Below are 13769 nucleotides of genomic sequence, written 5' to 3'. Positions count from 1 at the left end.
GCCCGGAACGTCATGTGCCGCAAGAATCATTTCTCTCCTACATCATATATTCATACTCTGCAAACCATTGTGAAATGCTTCTCAGAGGCTACATCCCACTGTACCAGTTTTTAGGGCTTTTTCACGTTCCATTCATGTATGTTGTGTGGGAAGAATGATTGCATAAACGCCTCTGTGCACGCCGTAATTCGTCTCATTCAATCATCGCGATCCCTACGCGAGCGCCACCTGTGGGGAAGTATTTGTATTCCTAGATACACCGTTCTTGAAACTTACTAGGTAAGCTTTCAAGGTGTAGCTTGAGTCTGTCTTAAACTGTTCGGCATCTCCGTGATGCTCTCCATGGGTCAAAAACACCTGTAAACATTCGCGTTGTATACGTTCAATGTTCCTGTTAGTCCTTCCTGGTACGGATCCCACACTCTTGAGCAATGTTCAGAGATGGGCCGCACGAGTGTTTTGTAAGCAATTCCTCTGTAGCTTAATTGTATTTACGTAGTATTCTAGCAATATACCAAAGTCTGTCACCTACTTTACCTATGACTGAGCCTGTGTGATAGTGCCACTTAATATTCTTACAAACTGTTACTCTTTGGTATTTGTATGAGTTAACCGATTCCAACTGTGACTCACGAATATTGTAGCCACAGGACACTACTTTTTCCGATTCGTAAAACGCATAATTTTCCGACAGTACATCATAGATAAAGGCATCATCTGTGAAACGTCTGAGGTTATTTTTTGCATTGACTTCATGGTTATCAATATACGAGTATAACATGAATAGCAAGGACCTGGCACATTTACCTGGGATACTCCTGAAGTTACTTCTACATTTTTCGATAACACTCCTTCTAAGACAACATGCAGCGAAATCTTCAATCCTATCACAAATTTCGTTTAACATCCCACACGGTAATACTTTCGATGGTAAACGTATATGAGTTACTGAGTCAAGTGCTTTTCGGAAGTCAAGAAATACTGTGTCTGCTTGACTGTCTTTACCCATGGTTTTCCGGATGTCATCGTGGTTTTATACGTCATTACCACAGAGGAGATTATTTTTGTCCAGCGATCTTCTAATTCAGAGATCTTGGTCTGCCTTTGCAAAATACCTGAAATTTCTCGTGTTTGGGATCAAACATCAGTTCCCTGCATCAAATTCTGCTTTATCTTCAGATTTCATTACACTTATGCATAATATATCTCTGTGGTACCACCCCTCTATAAGTTGTCGCGTTATTTGTTCAACACAAACAGTCATAACACTGACGGAGAGAATGTGAATATTTAAAGAGACATTAATCCGATGAACGTTTGTTCAGTTTTCAGTATGTGTTGAGTTACACCTGTTTAAGTGTTATGAGCAAAAGAAAATTCACATAAATAGAAAAAGATTGGACGAAGATTATGGTGTTACAATAGCGATGAGTAAATTTGGAGAAAAATAATACAAAATTATCTTTCAGAATTATAAGAATGACTCTGAATGAAGATAATTCTTCAAAACTGGAAACATGTTTTAACCTGTCTATTTCATAAGAAAGGAGACAGATGTGACACAAAAACCTTCAGAGTTTCAACCATCTCTCTGAAAAGTACAGCGTATTCACTAATATTATCATCCACCACACAAAAAAAGCGTTTTAAACAAAGTAGTACGCTGGTTTGAGAAGCAGAATTAGCACACGGGAGCATCGGCAAGTCGTGAACAAAATTATAAAATGTAGCAATGGCTCTGTGTTAACATTCTGCCTGGAATTCAAAGAGTTTGAGAAATTTATAGACTCAGTTCATCAAAGCGTGTTAAGATGACCGTTTGGTATTGTTTCAATCCATGTTACGAAGTGGGACGCAAACTTTTCAAGTATTTGAAAAAGACTCCCAAACAATCGACGGTACAAACTTCCGCTGCTACCCACCTTAAACTGAGTGTTTCAACTGCCACTCTGCCATTTGGTGGCAATGTAAGTGCGCTGCGTGATCGTTGCTGCTGATACTACTCTATATATTCATGGAATAGTTTATAATTATTTTCTTCCATGTGTCATAGAGGACAGTCATAGAGGAGATCTGCTGCGCTGCTTCGAGGATATTTAGGGCAGATGTTAGCTGCAAATGGAGAAAAGGATGTGAGACTAGTTGTTGCTTCATTGCAATGCACCTGCACAAGTCTCTATTATTGTAATGGAATTCTTTGTAAAGGGACTACATGACATTTGTCCCCATCCACTCTGCTCGCCTGATCTATGTCTTTGCGATTACATCTTCACCCGAAAATGAAATTGAAGTTGACGTAGCGGCGTTTTGACTCCATTCGAGCGGAAATGTAACTAATTTTGAACGTGATTCAGCCAGCAGACTTCTATCACAGCTTTCAGTAACGGGATGTTGTTGTGGTCGTCAGTCCTGAGTCTGGTTTGATGCAGCTCTCCATGCTACTCTATCCTGTGCAAGCTTCTTCATCCCCCAGTACCTACTGCAACCTACATCCTTCTGAATCTGTATAGTGTATTCGTCTCTTGGTCTCCCTCTACGAATTTTACCCCTCACGCTGCCCTCCAATACTGAGTCATCCCTTGATGCCTCAGAACATGTCTTACCAACCGATCCCCTCTTCTAGTCAAGTTGTGCCACAAACTCCTCTTCTCCCCAATTCTATTCAGTACCTCCTCATTAGTTATGTGATCTACCCACCTAATCTTCAGCATTCTTCTGTAGCACCACATTTCGAAAGCTTCTATTCTCTTCCTGTCCAAACTGTTTATCGTCCATGTTTCACTTCCATACATGGCTACACTCCATACAAATACTTTCAGAAACGACTTCCTGACACTTAAATCTATACTCGATGTTAACAAATTTCTCTTCTTCAGAAATCCTTTCCTTGCCATTGCCAGTCTACATTTTATATCCTCTCTGCTTCGACCATCATCAGTTATTTTTCTCCCTAAATAGCAAAACTCCTTTATTACTTTAAGCCTCTCATTTCCTAATCTAATTCCATCAGCATCACCCGACTTAATTCGTCTACATTCCATTATCCTCGTTTTGCTTTTGTTGATGTTCATCTTATATCCTCCTTTCAAGACACTGTCCATTCCGTTCAGCTACTCTTGCAGGTCCTTTGCTGTCTCTGACAGAATTACAATGTCATCGGCAAATCTCTTAGTTTTTACTTCTTCTCCATGGATTTTAATTCCTACTCCGAATTTTTCTTTTGTTTCCTTTACTGGTTGCTCAATAAACAGATTGATTAACATCGGGGATAGGCTACAACCCTGTGTCACTCTCTTCCCAACCACTGCTTCCGTTTCATGCCCCTCGACTCTTATAACTGCTATCTGTTTTCTGTACAAATTGTAAATAGGCTTTCACTCCCTGAATCTTACCCCTGCCACCTTCAGAATTTGAAAGAGAGTATTCCAGTCAACATTGTGAAACGCTTTCTCTAAGTCTACGAATGCTAGAAGCGTAGGTTTTCCTTTCCCTGATCTTTCTTCTAAGATAAGTCGCTGTAAATGCTCCATGCAAATAGGGCAGTTGATAAAATATCGACATATCAATATTTCTTCCAAATAATATCCTTATGCACCGGCGATATTTATTCACTGATATGTCGATACCGAAACTGCAATGCCGAATGCAGATATTTTTATTTTATATCATATTTTTTCGCAATTTTCGAGAAAATATTTTCAATTGTTGATTTGAAATTGTAGAATATAATTTTACTTTCACTGTGTGAAGGAATTTGACTGCTTTTAGAGCTTTCATCATTTCCAGTCTTTCTCTTTAATTGTGTTAAGCAAGTACAAGAAGGACAAAAAAGAAGTCCGATTATACTGGGGCTGGCGGTGTGAATAGAAGAAATAGCTCACCAGTTGCGTTAAAAAAAATAAACGCAAAATTTAAACAATAAATGGAAATTTTACAAGGTTGCGTTTATTTTCCCAAAAAATAGTGTAAACAGGTGCTAGCAAAGTAGAAATAATACAAAGAATACAGAAAGTAATCAACTGCAACATGCATAATGGTGGACAAAAATGTTCTTCGTTTTTTTTTCAGTTGATTTGCACACGCATTCTGACAACTGGTTTATGTGCCCGTAAGCATTGTGACCACCTCTGGCACCAATATAGGCCTGACAACGACGAGACACGCTGTGAATGATGTCATCAATCTCATGTTGAGACAGAGCTGCTCGAAGTCTTGGAGAGTAGTTGGTGGACGCTGAAGCGATGCAACCCTTCTCCCTAATACATCCCAGACATGCTCTACTATGGGATTCAAATTGGGAGAGCGAGCAGGCCACGCCATGCACGCAATATCTTTCGTTTCAAAAAAAAAATCAACCACCCGTGCTCTATGAGGTCGAGCATCATCGTCCATCAATAAGAAGTCTGGGCCCACAGAACCTCACAACAACAGCAAATGAGGTCCCAAGATCTTCTCACGGTACCTGACAGCAGTTAAATCTTGCAGATTCACCCATACAGTTTCATGAAGAGGTGTTCGGGTGGTCAACATAATCTCTGCCCACACCATTAGGGATCGTCCTCGATATCAGTCTCTTTCCACAATTTTTCAGGCGCCAGTTGCCGTACAGCCAAATAATGGTCCCCTCTTTCTGATGTCACACATGGTCGGGCCTGTCCTGGTCTCCGGGATACAGTTTCGGTCTCTATAAACTTCACCTCATCCGAGAAACAACAGAACGATTCACAATAAGCTATCGGGCCACATCAGTCTGCGACACTCCCGCTTCTATTGTTCCTAAGGCTCTCCACTGCAGAGGGTCTGGTAGGCGTCTTCTCTGTGCCATACTGTACCATCTGTGACTGTACACAGCGACTATGGATGTAGGACTACCCTGCAAACACTACCCCGCTTGATAGGTGCCCTGACGTCCATTTCTGACGTGGTTGTCCGTTGATTGGGATGCCATCTTCCGTGCAGAACATGATCGTAACGACATTGTTGGTAGTTTGTATGACGATATCGTGAATTAGACACAGGAGAGGGAAACAGTAGCTTTTTGCTTTAATTTTGGACACCAGTATATGAGGGGAAATGCTGACATAATCTGCACCAGCAGAAACTGCAACGTTTTAACTTCATCACGCAATTTTGACATTACAGGTGCTACGTTGCTGGCATTTTCAGAAATGATAAACAAGGGGAGTCGACATGAAATGTTCTGGACAAATCGGATATGTAACGAAACCGAACTACATACCCATCGTACACCATTTATTATGTCACTTACATGCAGTTACCATTGTTAACAAAGTGGTTATCGCTAAGTGTGTAACGTGCAGCATTTTCCTTTCGATTCTTGCTCTAAGGGGCAAGCAGTCTGCTAGCTTGTTGATGTACAGAATATCTAATAATAAACCAGTATTTAAATATACAGGTCTAAAACCGACAGTATATTTACAATGCCGCGCGGGGTAGCCGCGTGGCCTCATGCGTCTTGCCACGGTTCATGCAGTTTCCCCCGTAGGACGTTCGAGTCCTCCCTCGTGCATGGGTGTGTGCGTGTTGTCCTTAGCGTTCTTTGGAACCATGTTTTTCTTTATGGAATAGTAGAGTATAGCTGCTTGACTGTAGGGTAGTTTTTTGGGCCATGCCATGGATTCACATGTATGAAGCCAGATAAAGCGATTAGTGTTTAGGGTTCTATATGAAGAGAAAAATTTGCGGAAGTGAGAATTTCTGGATAATTTTGCGCCTGTTCTGCGACGATGCGTTGCAGGGCCACAAAATGCACAGTCCTCGCAGTAGAATACGAAGGACTACATAGGAATATAGTGACCAGAATGAGATTTTCACTCTGCAGCGGAGTGTGCTCTGGTATGAAACTTCCTGGCAGATTAAAACTGTGTGCCGGACAGAGACTCGAACTCGGGACCTTTGCCTTTCGCGGGTAAGTGCTCTATCAAAGGCAAAGGTCCCGAGTTCGAGTCTCGGTCCGGCACACAGTTTTAATCTGCCAGGAAGTTTCAATATAGTGACCAGTTTTGGTGTTTTTATTTTATTTTTTAGCTGTTACTAAATTTTAGAGATGGTCGGAGAATGGTCGGATATCAGTGTAACTTCGTATACGTGCGCACCATCGGCGAGTATGTAAATAATCAGTGATGTAATTCTCTGTGACGCGTAGAATGGACACCATAGAGCATTTGTGTCGTCGTTCGTGTTGTTATGAGGCCTGGTAGCAGTGGGTTCATGCTGCCACTTTGCTGCTCAATGCTCCCCAGCATGGCCCGGTGATGTTGAATTGGACGCTCTGCTTCTTAGCGGCTCATTTGACCTGCAATATCGCCGCGCGCCACCGCTGCCGGCTGCGATCCTAACCAGGCAAAGATACAACGATATCAAACTGATTTTTTGTTTCCCGCTACGACCATTGACGCATCTGCTCAAGCTTGACCTTTGACTGGCTGTTTCAAGGTCACTCTAGCAGTGCCGTATTTCGACTTCTGCTCGTTGCACGGTTCCTCGCTCACCATACATCTTCTTCTAAATCTCTGTTTACATCCAAAGTCTGCAAACCAATGTGAAGTGCATGGCAGAGGGTATTTCGCACAGTACCACGTTTCTTCCCGATCCATTTGCGTGTGGAGCGAGGGAAAAACAACTACAGTGCCTTTGTGCAAGCTGAAATTAGTTTAATATTGTCTATGCGACCACTGTAGGAGCGATATGCAATAGGCTGTAATATATTCCTAAACTCCTCGCTTCTACCGGTACTTGACTTGAAACAGCCGCGCGGAGCGGCCGCGCGGTTGAGGCGCCATGCCACGGATTGGGCGGCCCCTCCCACAGGAGGTTCTAGACCTCCCTCGGGCATGGGTGTGTTTGCTGTTCATAGCAAAAGTTAGTTTAAGTAGTGTGTAAGTCTAGGGACCGATGACCTCAGCAGTCTGGTCCCTTAGGAATTCACACACATCTGAACATTTGAACATTTTGACTTGAAACATTGTAAGTAGGATTAACGCAAAATACACTCCAGGACAAGAAAACGACGCACCACGAAGGAATTATCGGAATGGGGCGGAAAACGGTAGATGTGCTGTACATCTATAGACAAACAAATGATTACAAGGCCAGAAAAATTCAAGGAAAAAAGCTTCCCAGACTGAGCAAGGTAATGAGGCATTGGTCTCTGGCCCTTACGCAAACAGTTATTCGGCTTGGCATTGACTGACAGAGTTATTGGATGTCCTCCTAAGGGAAATCGTGCCAAATTTACTCCAATTAGCGCGTTAGATCGCCAAAACCCGAGCTGTTTGGAGGGCAGTGCCCAGAATGCTCCAAACGTTCTCTATTGGCGAGAGATCTGGAGACCTTGCAGGCCAAGGAAGGGTTTGTCAGTAAAGTAGACAAGCGGTAGAAACTCTCGCCGTGTAAAATGTGTGGTGTCACCGCCAGACACCACACTTGCTAGGTGGTAGCTTTAAATCGGCCGCGGTCCATTAGTACATGTCGGACCCGCGTGTCGCCACTGACAGTGATCGCAGACCTAGCGCCACCACACGGCAGGTCTCGAGAGACTTACTAGCACTCGCCCCAGTTGTACGACGACTTTGCTAGCGACTACACTGCCGAAGCCTTTCTCTCATTCGCCGAGAGACAGTTAGAATAGCCTTCAGCTAAGTCCATGGCTACGACCTAGCAAGGCGCCATTAGCCTTAGATAGCTTGTATCTAAAGAGCCTCACTTGTATCGCCACATTCTCCAGATGTCTCACTTGATTCATCAAGAACGATGTATACAAAGGATGGATTAAAGTATTCGAGAAGCTACGTACTTTTCTTTATAGCATTCATTACGTATCCTGTTTCAGACCTCACTCCATCCTTCGTGAGTTAGCGCGTGCATCTTGGCCGCCTCTTTCAATTAGTGTGCGTAGTGTTGGCAAGTCTGCCGACACTACAAAATGTAAGCCCAGGATGGCTTCCCATGAAGGACAACAAAACGGGATGTAGAATATCGTCGACGTACCATTGTGCTGTAAGGGTGCCGCGTATGATAACCGCTATGCTATGAAAAGAAATGGCGTCCCTGACCATCACTTCTGGTTGTCGGCCGTGTGGCGGGCGACAGTCCGGTTGGTATTCCACCGCACCACCGCTGTCTGGGGCGTCTCCAGACATGCCTTCGGCCTGGAATCTCACTGAATGGAGTAGAGCTGTCTTCATTGATGAATCCCGTCGCAGCACCCTTACAGCACAGCGGTACGTCGACAATATTCAAGGCCCGTTTTGCTGACTTTCATTGCAAGCCGATCCTGGGCCTACATTTCAGCTAGATAATGCCTGCTCTCACATGGTGAGAGTTCCTACTGCTTGTCTTCGTACTTGCCAAACCCTACATTGACCGTAAAGGTCACCGGATCTCTCACTGATTGAGGACATTTAGAGCATTGTGGGCAGTGCCCTCCAAGTAGCTCGGGATTTTGACGATCTAATGCGCCAATTGGACAGAATTTGGCACGATGTCCCTCAGGAGCACGTCCAACATCTCTAACAATCAAAGCTAAGCACAGTAACTGCATCCATAACGACAAGAGTTAGACCAATACCTCATTAACTTGCTCAGTCTGTGAAGTTCTTTCTCTTCAATAAATCATTCAGTTTTTCTGAAACTGTAAACATTTGTTTTTCTGTACATGTATGTCACATCTGCCAATTCCCCTTCCACTCAGATAATACCTTCGTGGTGCACGTTTGTTTTTGTCAGTGTACATCCGATTCAGACTGGCTTTCGTATTCTATGGACACATGACCACCTGCATGACTTTTGATTGTGATTTACGATGTCACCCCCTCCCCCCCGTCACACACACACACACACACACACACACATACACACACACACAGACTGACAGGCAGTCCACAAGATTTGGACTACGCAGTCTAAACCCGTCGTTTCTGCCCAGGCTGAGGCCGGCCTTGAGGTTTCTCACGAGATCCTCAAGTGTCTAGAAACAGAACTTTCTTTGTCATGAGGCAAAAGGCAAATTCAATATGAGTTTCTCGTCGTGAAAATTCCTTTGTGGAGAACACTGGAGAACCAAGAATCAATGATTAGTACGGTTGTTGGAATGCCTCCATACACCAGAAGTCCACTTTTCACACAACTTTCTTTTCCATCCAGCTTCGCATTATGGTTGGAATAACATAACTTTTAACCTGCTCTCCTATATTACAGCTACAATACGATAAATACGTTTCTTTTTCATAGAAGTCACGATTTAATACTTCCTTAAAGCAGACGTTGCTGCATAGAAACTACAGAAAAGTTATTTGTGTTACCAAGACATTTACAAAACATTGCTTTATGCGACTGTTAATACGCGGTTGTCAATTGGAACCAACCAAAAATTCTAGTGAAAACACTTATCATCAGCATTTCGTCAGCAGACGCTGAGGGCAACGTTTTGTTAGTGTAGCCATTCTTCTCTGTCTCTTGTCATCTTTACCATTTGGATGTAGTAGCTACAGTTCATTCCGCTAATAATACTTTGTAATGTGGATGTTCTAGACCTACCACTAGACATTTACTCAGGATTCTCCTTCTAAGATGTTTTTGTCAAGCTTTTATGTCGAATTAAGTGTGTAATAAATTTAGTTTTTCTTCTCTTCCTATGTCAATCGACGTCCTACATAATTCTGTTTTCTCATTTCTCCAAATTCCCCCAATCGCATATAATGCTCCAAAAAAATGAGGTCATGAACTTCTTTCTTGTTTCTGTATTGAGGTGGTTGTCTGTTAACGAATTAGTCTTACGTCTTAGAAAAGAACCAAGATATGGCGACTTTATTATAACAGTTCTTAGGAATCGAACGTCCCTGTGTAGCTACAATACCATAAACCATGTGATGAACAAATGTGGAGCATTAAACCAATATACCCAATCACATAACGATACTGTGATGTGAGAACTACGGTATGACCAGGCAGCGATGCCAATTGCTCACATGAGATCCATTACTTAAATAGAGAAGCCTGGCTATGGAAAGTGGCTGAAGTTCGAAAACTAAAGGTAATTTTAAAAATATTAAAGCTAGTTTTGAATTTAGGGCACCACATTAACAGAGTTAAATTCATTTCATTTACGTAACATTTGTTATGTCTAGCCACAATTAGCTTCATTTTTTATGAAAGATATTTAGAAAACCATAGCTACCTTAGAACTGCAAAAATTGTAAGAACAGTCAGTTAAATGCTTTATCATTATAATAGTCTAAAATTACGGAATATTGATCTATAGAGTGCGTAAAAGGAAAGAAATTTAAAGTTACGATATGCCACATAACTTTCCTGGTTTTCAACGTGTTACAGATTTGAAATGTGATGTTTCTGTAACCCATATAATTTTATCACTAGTTACTCTATTTATGAAATAAATGTGATTGAAAACAGGAAAGTCCAAGCAAAACAAAAAGACTCCAAGAGTATGTGCCACTTTCATAACATACACTCCTGGAAATTGAAATAAGAACACCGTGAATTCATTGTCCCAGGAAGGGGAAACTTTATTGACACATTCCTGGGGTCAGATACATCACATGATCACACTGACAGAACCACAGGCACATAGACACAGGCAACAGAGCATGCACAATGTCGGCACTAGTACAGTGTATATCCACCTTTCGCAGCAATGCAGGCTGCTATTCTCCCATGGAGACGATCGTAGAGATGCTGGATGTAGTCCTGTGGAACGGCTTGCCATGCCATTTCCACCTGGCGCCTCAGTTGGACCAGCGTTCGTGCTGGACGTGCAGACCGCATGAGACGACGCTTCATCCAGTCCCAAACATGCTCAATGGGGGACAGATCCGGAGATCTTGCTGGCCAGGGTAGTTGACTTACACCTTCTAGAGCACGTTGGGTGGCACGGGATACATGCGGACGTGCATTGTCCTGTTGGAACAGCAAGTTCCCTTGCCGGTCTAGGAATGGTAGAACGATGGGTTCGATGACGGTTTGGATGTACCGTGCACTATTCAGTGTCCCCTCGACGATCACCAGTGGTGTACGGCCAGTGTAGGAGATCGCTCCCCACACCATGATGCCGGGTGTTGGCCCTGTGTGCCTCGGTCGTATGCAGTCCTGATTGTGGCGCTCACCTGCACGGCGCCAAACACGCATACGACCATCATTGGCACCAAGGCAGAAGCGACTCTCATCGCTGAAGACGACACGTCTCCATTCGTCCCTCCATTCACGCCTGTCGCGACACCACTGGAGGCAGGCTGCACGATGTTGGGGCGTGAGCGGAAGACGGCCTAACGGTGTGCGGGACCGTAGCCCAGCTTCATGGAGACGGTTGCGAATGGTCCTCGCCGATACCCCAGGAGCAACAGTGTCCCTAATTTGCTGGGAAGTGGCGGTGCGGTCCCCTACGGCACTGCGTAGGATCCTACGGTCTTGGCGTGCATCCGTGCGTCGCTGCGGTCCGGTCCCAGGTCGACGGGCACGTGCACCTTCCGCCGACCACTGGCGACAACATCGATGTACTGTGGAGACCTCACGCCCCACGTGTTGAGCAATTCGGCGGTACGTCCACCCGGCCTCCCGCATGCCCACTATACGCCCTCGCTCAAAGTCCGTCAACTGCACATACGGTTCACGTCCACGCTGTCGAGGCATGCTACCAGTGTTAAAGACTGCGATGGAGCTCCGTATGCCACGGCAAACTGGCTGACACTGACGGCGGCGGTGCACAAATGCTGCGCAGCTAGCGCCATTCGACGGCCAACACCGCGGTTCCTGGTGTGTCCGCTGTGCCGTGCGTGTGATCATTGCTTGTACAGCCCTCTCGCAGTGTCCTGAGCAACTATGGTGGGTCTGACACACCGGTGTCAATGTGTTCTTTTTTCCATTTCCAGGAGTGTATATTTGATACCACTGCAGGAATCACTCAGATTATCACCAGTCATATAGAAAGAAAACTTTTAAACAAGTAACGGAATAAGGTCGAGCTGGAACATTCGTAAGACGTGATCAAAAATACAGATCAGAGCAATGAGTATTTGAATTACCATTTCTTTCATAGATTGTGAGAAATATTTTGATTCTATTGCCACAAAATAGATACTAACAGCCCTTGAAAAATAAGGCATTCATAAAACATATGTCTGTAGACTGAAGAATGCAACAGCTTCCATCAAGCTTCATCAATATAGTAAGAAATTCAGAACTGGTAGGTAAGACAGATAAGAATATTCCATATCACTAAACCTTTTATCAGAGATCTAGAGGAAGTGTTCAGATCCTTACACTGGGGACGTAAGGAGGGAATACATGCCAATTGAATATATCTGAGCCGACTTCATTTTGTGTTTACGTTCTATTGTTCGCCTGAAGTGCACATAAACTTCGACAATGACTGGAAGAAATTACTGCAGAATGTTTGGTAGAAGGTATGAAAATCAATTATAATAACACTAAAACAATGTACAGTGAACACATCGCGAGGAAAATTGTTCATACGAACAATCAAGGCATAGAACCAACCTTCGAAGTGGCAGTACTATGTTTTTCACTGACCACGCTCATTTTAGAAATAACAAGCATGTCCTGAAGAAATTAAAACAATATACAGCATTACAATATACTTTAGCTATCGAATGCGCTCAGTAATCCAGTTTTAATGTACTGGAGGTGACCCTTTTTCGAACCTGATGATGTGAGGCAACTAGTGTTCGGTTTGCAGCGGAAGGATTGTATATCGCAAGTTTATATAATTCATACTCATTATAGCAGAAAAATGAGTGTGTTATGAGCATGTAGGTTTATTTATAATGCACTCGAAATTCGACCACATTCAAAATACAGCAAAGCAGACAAAAGTGGGTATGCTTCATCTTCATCTTGCCCATCTTTCGCTGGCCAGTAGCAAACACCGTTATAAATTGGTTTCTGCTCACCAGCTGTGTATTGCAGAATTTTCTTTACATCGTTTTTTTTTTTTTAAAAAAAAAAAAAAGAGGTCCACCATACACTTGTCTATGTGGACATGGCCCCTTCTTAATACCCATCTAAAGAGCACTTCTGTTGACAGGATACGACCATCTATTATACCAAACGATTTGTGCAGATATAAAGATCGTTCATCGCCGGTAAACGGAATTTGAAAAAAAAAAAAGGTTGACATGACTCTTTTTCCAACTCAACGATTCAACATGTGAAAGAACATTATATTTTTCGCTGTTACAATGTGGTTAGTTCAGATTGAAAGAGCTAATCTCGTGCTATTACCTCATTTCTTATATTAATGTTTGTGATAGGACAACGCTTCATATCTTACTGTGTACTTTCTCAGTGTTGGTTTAAATATCGCAGAGACCTTCTGATCAGGATTTTTTAGGGGGGGGGGGGCGGGGAGGGGGTCAGTTTTTATTGTCTTGGAGAATAGTAGGTATTTCGGTACCAAGCAGTTTCAGAAGTATCCTAGCGTTTCGTTTATAAAGTTGCATGTCGCAGCAGTATCATTGTTTTATATCAGACTGGAGTTGCTACATAGTCAAATTTGTGGGAAAATATTACTACTGGGAGTAAGCGGCTACTGTTCAGGCTCCGTGAAGTCTGGTGCATGCCGCTTTTATCTTTGAGTTTATATTGTTGCTAATGTACACCACCATAATAGATGGGCTTAGAGCCTCGACAATATAGTGTGTTTTTACCAGGTTCGTGTGTAACTTATTTTATAGTTCACGAACTCTGCATGCGTTGTTTTAGGTAATGCAAAG

Source organism: Schistocerca nitens, chromosome 2 (assembly GCF_023898315.1).
Source record: "Schistocerca nitens isolate TAMUIC-IGC-003100 chromosome 2, iqSchNite1.1, whole genome shotgun sequence".
NCBI classification, from domain to species: domain Eukaryota; kingdom Metazoa; phylum Arthropoda; class Insecta; order Orthoptera; family Acrididae; genus Schistocerca; species Schistocerca nitens.
The sequence above is the reverse complement of the archived record's forward strand: the minus strand, read 5'-3'. Positions refer to the sequence as shown.